At 42.2% G+C, this 10,689-nt stretch overlaps 1 long non-coding RNA gene across 1 annotated transcript; it reads left to right on the top strand.

Annotated features, from left to right (window-relative positions):
- The first annotated feature begins 2,773 nt into the window (after window positions 1-2,773).
- On the top strand, window positions 2,774-10,310 carry LOC121839277. Its single transcript, XR_006078845.1, has 3 exons — window positions 2,774-2,884; window positions 9,724-9,846; window positions 10,231-10,310. It is a non-coding gene; the product is annotated as an uncharacterized LOC121839277 (long non-coding RNA).
- The last annotated feature ends 379 nt before the right edge of the window (window positions 10,311-10,689 follow it).

The raw sequence follows: 10,689 nt of genomic DNA, 5'->3' as shown, positions 1-10,689 counted from the left end.
GTGTGCCTTAGCTACGGCCCATCACCCTGCAGCCTCTATTTTTATCTACATGGGTCCAGGTGGGATTGGATCCAGATGGGCACCTGATCTCCTCCCCTGGGGTGGGCGGGGTCTCCTGCTGATGGAAGCAGTTAACCCCTTCATCACCAGTATGCAGTCTGAAGAGAGCAGAGGATCATGTGAAGTAAATCATGGACCTCTCTTAGGCTTTTGTGTGTTTTCTTCGAAAATAATATTAAGTGCATTCTTCCAGCAATTCTAGACGTTGCATTATGTGTAATGGGATTGCGTTTTTAATTAACAATGACTCAGAGATCTACCTTGGTGGTCTATGGTTAAAGCAAAATGACCACTGAGACCTGTTGAGTGGTCAGTTTGCAGCCTTGACCACATAATGGACCCAGTTTAAGTGTGGGGGTCAAATGTGAGGATCTAGTGGCAGATCTAAAGTACCCTGGGCCCAGGGTTCCGGGGTTAGCCTAACAGGAAGCCTGGAGGATACACCTTATTAGGTCTCCACTTCCTGCTACTTTGAAGCATCCAGAATGTATGGCACTGGGGTTGGGTGCTGTGCTGCGGATCTGATGGATTTCCTCTCCTTCTCCAAAAAACTCAGCTGATTCTTTTCATGAAAAAGTACATAGAGGGAGAGAGAGAAGAAAAAGAAGAGAGAGAAGAAGGTGAATAAAATAACCATCTGCTGGGCCTGGGCACTCCCCAAAGCCCAGCCAAACAGTCTGGAAAAAATCACACATCTTGGCAGTACTATAAATATCCTGTGATCCTTAGAACTCAAATGAAACGTAGGAGGATATTAAATAGATCCCATTGCCTGAAAGCCCCTGTATATCAATGCCAGTAGGTACAGTTCCTCGCTAGAAATAGATGCTCAGTGGAAATAACTCTCTCTGAATCCATCACAGATTCACATCTACCAGCACCTCAAACGGTCTTCAGTTCCTCCAAGCCAGTACCTTTAAAAAACGGTTCAGAAAATGCACAGGTTGAACTAGTCACACTGTAGATACCTGAAAGCATGCACGCTGGACCTGTATGGCAGACATTGTCTTGTCAACCGTCATCTACCAAACATCGTCAACATTTGGTTGATCATTTGAATATTTATTTCAGATCTCATATGCAAATAACAGTCATCAAGCGATGCATATTTGAGCTACCTGAAAAATGTGAGGTGGTGAGTGAAATCCAAGTTATAAATGACGTTGAGCCTGGGGTGACAAATGACAAAAGCCTCAGTGACAAAACATTGCAAAATCATTAACCATATGGGAAAGATATAGAACATCAAACTTTAGAGTAAACAACCGCATCCAAGTCTATCATGGCTGTCTGCCAACATCAGAGAAGGTGAACAATCTCAGAGACACTCATAACAGTCATTCTTCAGAAACATGTCTACACTAAAAAAGAAAATTAACCAATGAAAATTCAGACTAGGAGCCTGTGAGTTTTTTTCTTCAAGTGTGGGCGAGGAGAGGAGAGATGGCGGCTACATTTCTGCAAAATCTGCAAGCTAAAAAAAAGAAGAAAAAAAGTAACACTGTGTCTCTCTCTGATATCTGCGTAGATATAGAACTCTGCAGAAACCATGTGATGATGTCATCATGCATGGTGCATATCCTCCGCAGCAGCGGCTTCGTGCCTGCAGGTTGCAGACTAGTGTGACAGACACCTCACGCTGCTCTGTGCACTCAGCCACATGTTATTTTCCACTACGTGACAGAGCAAACAAGTGGAATGTGTTAAACATACAAAGAAACATGCCAGGCCAAAGAACCACTAGCAATGGGAAAATCTCACAGGGGATGCTATTAGTTTGCTGGGGCAATGCGATCAAACCACACGTTGAGGTTGTTTGTACATTAATGGATAGGATAATCAAACTGTAGAGCTGTATATAAACAAGATCTATATACAGGTACTTCACCCACACAGCTATACACTACAGGTCGTTACAGGCTGAAATAAACAAACAACCATCGAACAATACTGGCAGGATATGGGGTATGAAGCTATAGTTAGACAGATCGAGACCAATGTATCTATACCTCTCTGGGTATTCATGTGGTTCTAGCCACTGTGTAATGTATGGAATCATGGCTCCCTCTGGGCTCCAGACACTGTTATCTGTCCCCCTCCATCATAGATAGCTCCTCCTCATTCCGGAGCCCTAGACTGGGGAGAGACTGAGGAGAGACTAGGGAGGAGAGAGGCAGGCAGGCTCCAGGCTTGACAGATGATAGAGTGGCTCTCCCTTTCGTAAGATATCCTACTATCAGACTGCGGTAACTGTAAAGTATATGCACACTTCTGAAGTAGCCAATTTGCTTAACAGTTGTGGAAATTACTTCAATGTTCAAAGCCCTGGCCCAGTTATCCAAAGACTGTACCTTTTTTTAATATTTTTTTTTACAATGAGTGGGTCTAATCCTGAATGCCGATTGGTTAAAAGCGCATTCCAGCTGGTGTCTATTCCACTTGTTACCACAGGCTAAATCTATGACGTTAAATGCATATTTACTCTGTTCCATCTGACTGCGCAATCCACTATCTCATTAACCCAGGCAGGGAAATTATAAACGTCATCTCCACTATAAAAAGCATCATTATCTCACTTCATTTCTTTTAGACCAACATTTAGTTTTCAACAGCGGAGGTTTGTATTAACATTGCTGTCTGTCGCTCCGACATTTCCAACATTGTTTCAATATTCAAATTTGATCCCCAACTGTCCCATAGTAATGAACGTGTAGGGGTCGGGAGTGAGGACGAGATAGAGGCAGGCAGCGTTTCTCAGCCAGTCGAAATCATGAATCAGCTGGAATCATGTTCATGGATACAAAGAAATGGCAATTGAAAAAAGGTAAAGGGAAATTAGGTGCAGCTAGTTTGCAGTCTTTCCAGCTTCAATTTGAAGTTATTGTGTTGACTGTGTTCTTGTGTCCTGACGAGTGAGCACATTTTCTATGCCAAGCGAAATCGTGCCTCATTAGCTCATTGTTATGGATGAATCCAAATAAATGCCACCAGAAAACAGCTTAAACAAATGCAGCTACTGTTGTTATTCTGTCTGCACTGTTTGACGTGACTGTAAGTTAGCTGTAGTCGGCTAGCTAGCAAGCAAGGGATAAGAACGTTTCCAGTATGACGATAGAACATTTAGAATGAACGACTGTGTCGCGTCCATAGATACAGAACAAAAAGAATGAACAACTTTGTCTCGTCTCTGGCAACCGAACCAATAGAACGAACGTCCAGCCGGGTTGGGTAGCAACCCTAGATTGGTCTCGGGACTATATCTTGTGGAAAGGATGAAATAGTATAAATACATTCATCAAAATAATGTTTATAATGAAAATATGTAAATTATTATTTGATTATGTTGGTAACCCGTTTTATAAAAGTCATAATACCGGAGAAGCCAGTGTTTGGAATATATATAGGAACGGTTTGCGGGTGTTGTGCCGAACCCCCCTGTCAGAATCCCCCTCCTTCGTGTGAACGCGCACATGTAACGGATGTGAAATGGCTAGCTTAGTCTGCAGTTTTCGGTTTGGCTATTTGTTTCAAGTGCATTAATCTATAAATGAATATTTTTGCCAAAATTCGTCAGATTTTCGGCACAACACCGGCCAGAGATGAGACGAACAACACCCGTGCCAGTATAACCTCCATACACAGGCTTCTCGGGCATTATCACTTAAATAATTTAGCCTGGCTGGATAAACTGTTGGTGTGCACAGTAACAGAAAAGAATGGGAGCAGAAGAAATTAATTAGAAAACACTTCGTGTTAGATTATAAAAATGAAAATACATAAAACATGTTCACCTCAAATACATCAATGTAATGTATATAATAATAATAATATATTAATACATGATAATAATAATAATAATAATGTATATTGCGGTGACATGGATATCTAATAGTGGCTGGGTAGAAGAATGTCCAAACCTAGTCTTCTATACGTTCATGTGCTCAAAGGAAGTTGATTGAAAACACTTTTTATGAAGATTTGATGTAATGACTCATTCTAATAAAGGTAGTGTGTAGATAGTCATCTCTGTTTGTGCATATTAAATATAATGGCTGAATAATCATTTACCTTCCAGTCTGGAAGGCAAAGGTGAATTTGGTGCTTCTCCAAGTCATGTCCATAAAACAAAACAAAACAAAGGCCATTATAGAGGAGAGAGCGGTGTGGAGGTTGTCACGTAGGTCTACATTGATATACAGTACCTGCCAGATTACTGTAACAAGCTTAATTCTTGATTTATCTTATTTTAGCTAAGCATTCGTGGTGTTGTTGACAACTTGACACACTGGTTCTTAGTACAATTACATATAGTAATGTGCTGTGGATGAGAATGCTTCAAAATGAAACATGAAACCCTCATGTTTGTCCTCATGGAAGAGTCGACATGCTGGTCATATTGAGTACAAAAATAACAACGTCCTCCACTCCCTACAACGCATGATGATATTTTGGAATTGTTTGGTCAAGTTGCCAAGTTACTATCAGCATGAAAGGCCTTAGATAAACACATTTGATTAGACCTGAAGGTCTAGCACCCACTCTGGAGAGGACAGGAGAGTGTGCAGACTCCAGCCAAGTGCTCCACTACCACCACTACCATACACCAGCAGCAGCCGCCCAGCCGGGCAGGAAACATCTGGGAGGCTCACAGCAACTGATGCCTGTGTGAGATAAGAGCAGAGAGAGTTTACCCCCCCGTCTGTCTGACTGGGCGTTTTTACATCCAGGTGGGCCGTAACCTTGGCTCAAACACCCACAAGTTCCGGGACGGGACAAGCATCTGGATCTGGATGTTGTCAGTGACTTGGGGGCTCATTGTCTGTGGTCTCATTTTGATCCATTGTCAGACAGCCTCTCTAGGGGCCCTTTTTAACAATGTTTTTGCTTATCCAGGTGTTTGCATCATTTCCTTTCATAGTTTAGTTGATGGGGGTGGGGGGTGCAACAAAGAACAAAATATGTATCAATGGTCCACCATTCATGCATTATCCTCATTCCACAGCTCTTTGTTGAGTTTGAATGAATTTGTTGAATTTCTTTATTGAATTCTTATATCAACTTTGCATTCTTCCTTCTCAATCGTTGAGAAAACACCGCAATCGTTGAGAAAACACCGCAATCGTTGAGAAAACACCGCATTCCAGCACGTGATGTTTACATGAAACTTTTTGAGTTTTGTAATTAAGGCTCTAAAACATCTTTGGAGACCGTCGTCTCATTAACAAAAATAGTAATATTTTTGAATTTGGCTCAGATTAGCTGTCGATCACTTCACAAATGGAAGGCGTCAAAACATTGGAGAAAAAAGCAGACTGAATATAAAGAAATTGTGTCATGCCCACAGATGAAGCAAAGCCCACAGGGGAAGGTAGGTTCCTGTTTTACTATAAAAAGGCCTCTCTGGGGACCTGAGATCTTAAGTGAGACTGGCTGAAATCTCTGTAATCAGAGACAACTATGCTGCTAGCGCTAGCCTTATTCTTTATAGATTGATAAATAAAGGTCTCCTTGCTTTCCAAACACAGACTTCTTTGTTTGGTATATGGACATTACATGGTATAAGCCTATCCATATTCGGATACACTAAATCATGTCATAAGAAATAAAAAATAATCAACCATTAATCATATGCAATTGCGAAAGCTATGTTTTTCCACCCCTGCCACCCCCGTGATTTTCATTTTAGAAAATAATTAGACCTATTTACAGTACATTCACAGAACATATTTTCCATATACTAAGAGACAACAGTATTAAAGTGAATAAAATAGAATATTCAAAAATAAGAGGAGGCTACATTCAATTCAAAGCATGACCTTTAAGCAGAGACATGACTAAATTGATTTATTATGAGTAGCATGACCAATCAAGTGGATGTTGACTGGAGTTTCCACTTTCCATTGATGTGTGTGCACATAGGCCTACTCCATCCCAACTCATTGTGATCCAGCCAGGAAGGTGAGTATAGAATGTAACAGGTCCAGACATGACTGGTGGTCCAGTGGCAGTCTGTGCTCTGCTCTCTCTCTCCAACACACCCTGCCTTTAGCCCTGGATAATTAGGAGAGACGACCAAACAGCCCCCAGATGACTGCCCGCTAGCTCACAAACAGGAAGTGGAGGAAAGGACAACGAATGAAAAGAGGAAGGGGGGCTGTGGAATGAGGTGGATGGGATGACGACAAAAGAATAGGAGGAAATCCACCATTATAAATAGGAACCGGAACCACCCCACAGTGGATACGGTGCATGGGGTCAAGGAGTCATGGTCGGTGGCTGAGAGGCAATAGGAGAGACTGAGGAGGGGAGAGGGCCGGTGGAGGTGTGGGAGATGGGGGGTGGGCCAGAGAGGGGGAGCCAGAAGCCCCCGGCTCAGCTCCTCATCTTGGGGGGCTATTTACCCCAACCAGCACTCCACTGAAGCATCATCACAACTTTTCTAACCGGACACTTCCAGGAGGAAATCCTCGCCCTGCCTAGCCAGACGTAACATGTAATCATCATTCTGCACTTTCTCACTATGCACTGTCTTACTGCATTGGTAGTGATTTGTAAGCAAAGATACTGCCTACACATTGCTGAAGTAGATGGCATTAGCCTGCATCAAGTTGTTCTGTAATATGGACACATTATCAAGTCAGTCATTCTTTTAGAATGATGTCAGTTTATTTAAAACAAAGTTTACTTCCAGTAACTTCCAGTCAATGAGCTTCTGAGGGTACAGAAAGTGAATGTTTTACAGTTGAGCACCTGCTGTCAAGCTCTCTCACTTTTTATTGTTGAATACGTTTGAGATTAAATTATCACTATGAATGAACTTGAGATCACCACAAATGACATGAGAGACAAAATATTCTCATGGCCAACGTACAATCGTTATCTTGAAAGACATGCTCATAGATAAAAAATGACAGGTGCCATTTTGACAAAAATAGCAAAAGGTCTTTGGGCATTTTTCGGATCAAGCTTCAATTACAGCATTTCAATTGGCTCTGACAAGTTCAACTGTGGTACATAAAATGATAATAGTCTGGGAGATAATCGAAATTTCAAACTGGGTTGAAAACTGCCACTGTCAAAAAGACAAATGGCCAGGTCAGAACAGGGGTCAAAACTCAAACGGAATATTCAGTTGAAAACTTGTCCATGCATTTAGCATATATTTGAATGATCATGATTTATCGCAAACTACCTTGGAAAACATCTTATTCTAGCTGAAATCTAAGTACATTTTTATTTATTTTAACTGTATGGTAGCCTTAATATAATTATGACTCAACTTTTTGACTCAATATCTGATGAAATAAAGATACAAAACTGTAAATCAGTGGTTGGCCGTGACATAATCTTACCTGTCTGACCTGTACCACGTGTGGGATTTAGTGGCTTAAGAATTTGGGATAAGCATAGCAAATACTTCCTCATCCTACATGTATTTGGCCAACCAACATCTCAATGGCCTGGTTTAAGCAAACAAATATGTCTACAAGGGGGTTCCTTTACTGAGAGGGAGGAGGTTTGGTAACATGGGGAGAGTCTAGGGCAGAATGTAGAGGGCCTTTCCCCTTGTAGCTGTTAACAGCCAGGGTCCTGATCTCCAGGACGTTAAAGACTCTCCAGGGTTTAGGACTGTAACCAGAGAGTTGGAATAACAGAACAGGGAACACCGGTGGTGCCTCACGCAGCATGGGCAGAACCTAACTCTGTGCTCTTGCAGAGGGTCATGGGGAGGGGTCTCAGGGTGGCTGGGTTAGGGTCAGAGGAGTCCCCCTCCCTGGAAGCGTATATCACAGAGAGACTTTAGATGGGGGGCTTTTTGAGTTACAGACCCAAACGTGTCAGGCTTTAGCCAGGAGATCAGCGGTTCAAAGGTGGACACGCCGTCTGCCTTAACTACCAAGGCAGGGCCATGCCCAGAGCAGAGCAGCACGCTGCAGGCCAGACCAGGTCATAAATATTATAGCCCTCATACCAACGCACTACTCTCCTTTTCCCCACTCATATGGGACCACAGACACCAGCCCTTAACTCATTTTTTAAAATGTAACCTTTATTTAACTAGGCAAGTCAGTTAAGAACAAATTCTTATTTTACAATGACGGCCTATCCCGGCCAAACCCTCCCCTAACCAGGACAGCGCTGGGCCAATTGTGCACCGCCCTATGGGAATCCCGATCACGGCCGGTTGTAATACAGCCCGGATTCAAACCAGGGTCTGTAGTGATGCCTCTAGCACTGAGATGCAGTGCCTTAGACCACTGCGCCACTCAGTGGCTAGAGTTCAAAATATGGGTCTGGGTGGACCCCAGACCCTTAAAATAAGAAAGCTGTGGTACTTCTGAAGACCAATTAGAACAAAAATGGGCCTCCTTGTTAGAGACTTAAAGGAGAAGTTTGCTTCTTTACAACCAAATCTGGGCCTAAGCAATGATTGTCTATTATATTTACAGGATAGTCAAGTGACCAGTCTAACAATGGAAATACATATCCTCAAAGATGGAAGGCAGGTGGGAGGAGGCGAGATTAGGTGGGACCCTTCTAGCCAATGAGAGGGCAGATACGCATGTGCACAACAGGCCATAGAGATAGATAGAGGACTCATCTTTGTACCTGTGCCACAATTGCATCTCTGACAGCATTTTCATCAGCTGAACAGTCCCAACTCATATGAATCCACACCCAGTTGACTGTTTTAAAATGGTGGAAGCCCTCAATGGCAAGGTCGATGCTAAAACAGATTATATCCATGATGAGTCCTCTATATATCTCTATGAAAACAGGCACAACTCCAATTTTTGTATTTGTTTTTCCAAAGTTGACAAAATGCCATGTGCGTCCACTTATATCAGTGTATTTGTAACAACCTAATCATTATGAGACTTGTATTCAATAAAATAAGCCTCACGTAGCAAATTAACAATGACATTTTTTGTTAACCAAATTCTTCACTGTCTCATAGATTTTTTGTTGTTGATTTTTTTAGACCTCCATACAAACATTTCTCACTTCGTGGGCTTATTGTTGTGGACAAATTGTGGGTGTAGTAAAACCTCTTGCTTCTTCCTCTCTGACCTAACCCATCTCTTTCCTGGCAGCGTGGCCCTTTAACTCACACCTGACATGGAACACTCTGCCAGTCTGTTCCAGGTGATAGCAATTACTGTCAATTCAGATGGTATCATATTGAGTGGTCACACAACTATTTACAGCAAGTGCACAGTTGGCAAAAGCGAAAGTTATCAAAGAATGAGTCTGATATTCCAAAAATAACATTTGCAGTATTTGTAAAGCACTAACTGCTGAATATATCCATGGTATCCATCAAGATGGGGAGGCTGAAATAAGCATGTCCTCTGTACAAGCCCAGATCAGAGCAGTGTGTCCCACTCAAATGCAGAGTAGTATAAATCTGCACTAGAACCAGTCTAGAGACCAACACCCTGTCACCCACATAATCTCTGATCTAACCTAGCATGCACCTCCTCGCCTGAGTAGAGCAATGGAAACATTGAAAGGTCAAGCTGGGTGGCGGTTGGTTACTTTTTCAGAGTGTGAATAGGAGAGAGGTAGAAAAGGGACTAGGCGTTGTATGTGCAGTGTGTGTGTGCTTATTGAGGTTTTAGCATACACACACACATTTTTTCAAGCCTCGCACCTTCACAGGGAGCCGGTAAACAAATGCTGTGGATCCCTTGGGTGCGGTGCTCGGCGAACCACAGAGCCTTCATTTGCTCCCTCTTGTCTCAGTCTGCGGGCGTGTATTTCAGTCCTTCTGAAGGCACAAAGGTAACACACACACACACACACACAGTTCCTTGCAACAAGAGGACCAAAATAACAGGCACCTGTTGCTGTACACCACAATGTCTACAACAAGGGCCAAATTAGAGCATCGTACTAGCAACAACAAATTCAATCACGTGTGCAACACTGGCCTAGAATAAACTACTTTACACAAACCTATGATGTGCTTCATGCAAAAAGCAGCGTAAGTATGAACATTGAATGATGTTGAGAGAAAAAATAAGCCTTTTATGATGCTACATGCACTCAATGTCTGAATTGAGTTAACCTATTAACCATTTATTGTAAATGTTAGTAATGCAGTCTGACTTTTACATTATCAAACTGATTTCTGACAAGGGTTTATTATTCGACCCCTATGGTTAGATGATCAGTGGACATACCATGGACATGGAGTCTCATCCACCAAGTATGCAGAGAGACCCAAGAAGACCTGCCTAAGGGTTAGTAAGGGCTATTCTTTAGTTGCAGGCAAATCACAAGGCCTGCAGTACAATGACCACTGTAGCTATGGTTTGATTAACCTCTTGGCAAGCTCATTATTTCAGAGAGCTATATAGATTTGAAATATGTGTGGCCCTTGAGATTCACCTAGTGTTCCAGCTAAGCTGTTGACACTGAGGTAAGACCTATCAATAGCATTACACAGAACTGTAGGTCTTTCTGTTTTTACCTTCAGTCATTTATGACTCATTGTAAACAAACAGATAAGCAGAAGACATGTCTGTACGTAGTTAAGCACTACAACACTATTTTGAATGTTCAAAATTAGCACATTAGCAGAAATCAATACCATATAGTGGCCACTGCCTTTGATAGCAAATC

Source organism: Oncorhynchus tshawytscha, linkage group LG14 (assembly GCF_018296145.1).
Source record: "Oncorhynchus tshawytscha isolate Ot180627B linkage group LG14, Otsh_v2.0, whole genome shotgun sequence".
Classification (NCBI taxonomy): domain Eukaryota; kingdom Metazoa; phylum Chordata; class Actinopteri; order Salmoniformes; family Salmonidae; genus Oncorhynchus; species Oncorhynchus tshawytscha.
Note: the sequence above shows the minus strand (reverse complement) of the source record. Positions and strands in the feature narration are given on the sequence as shown.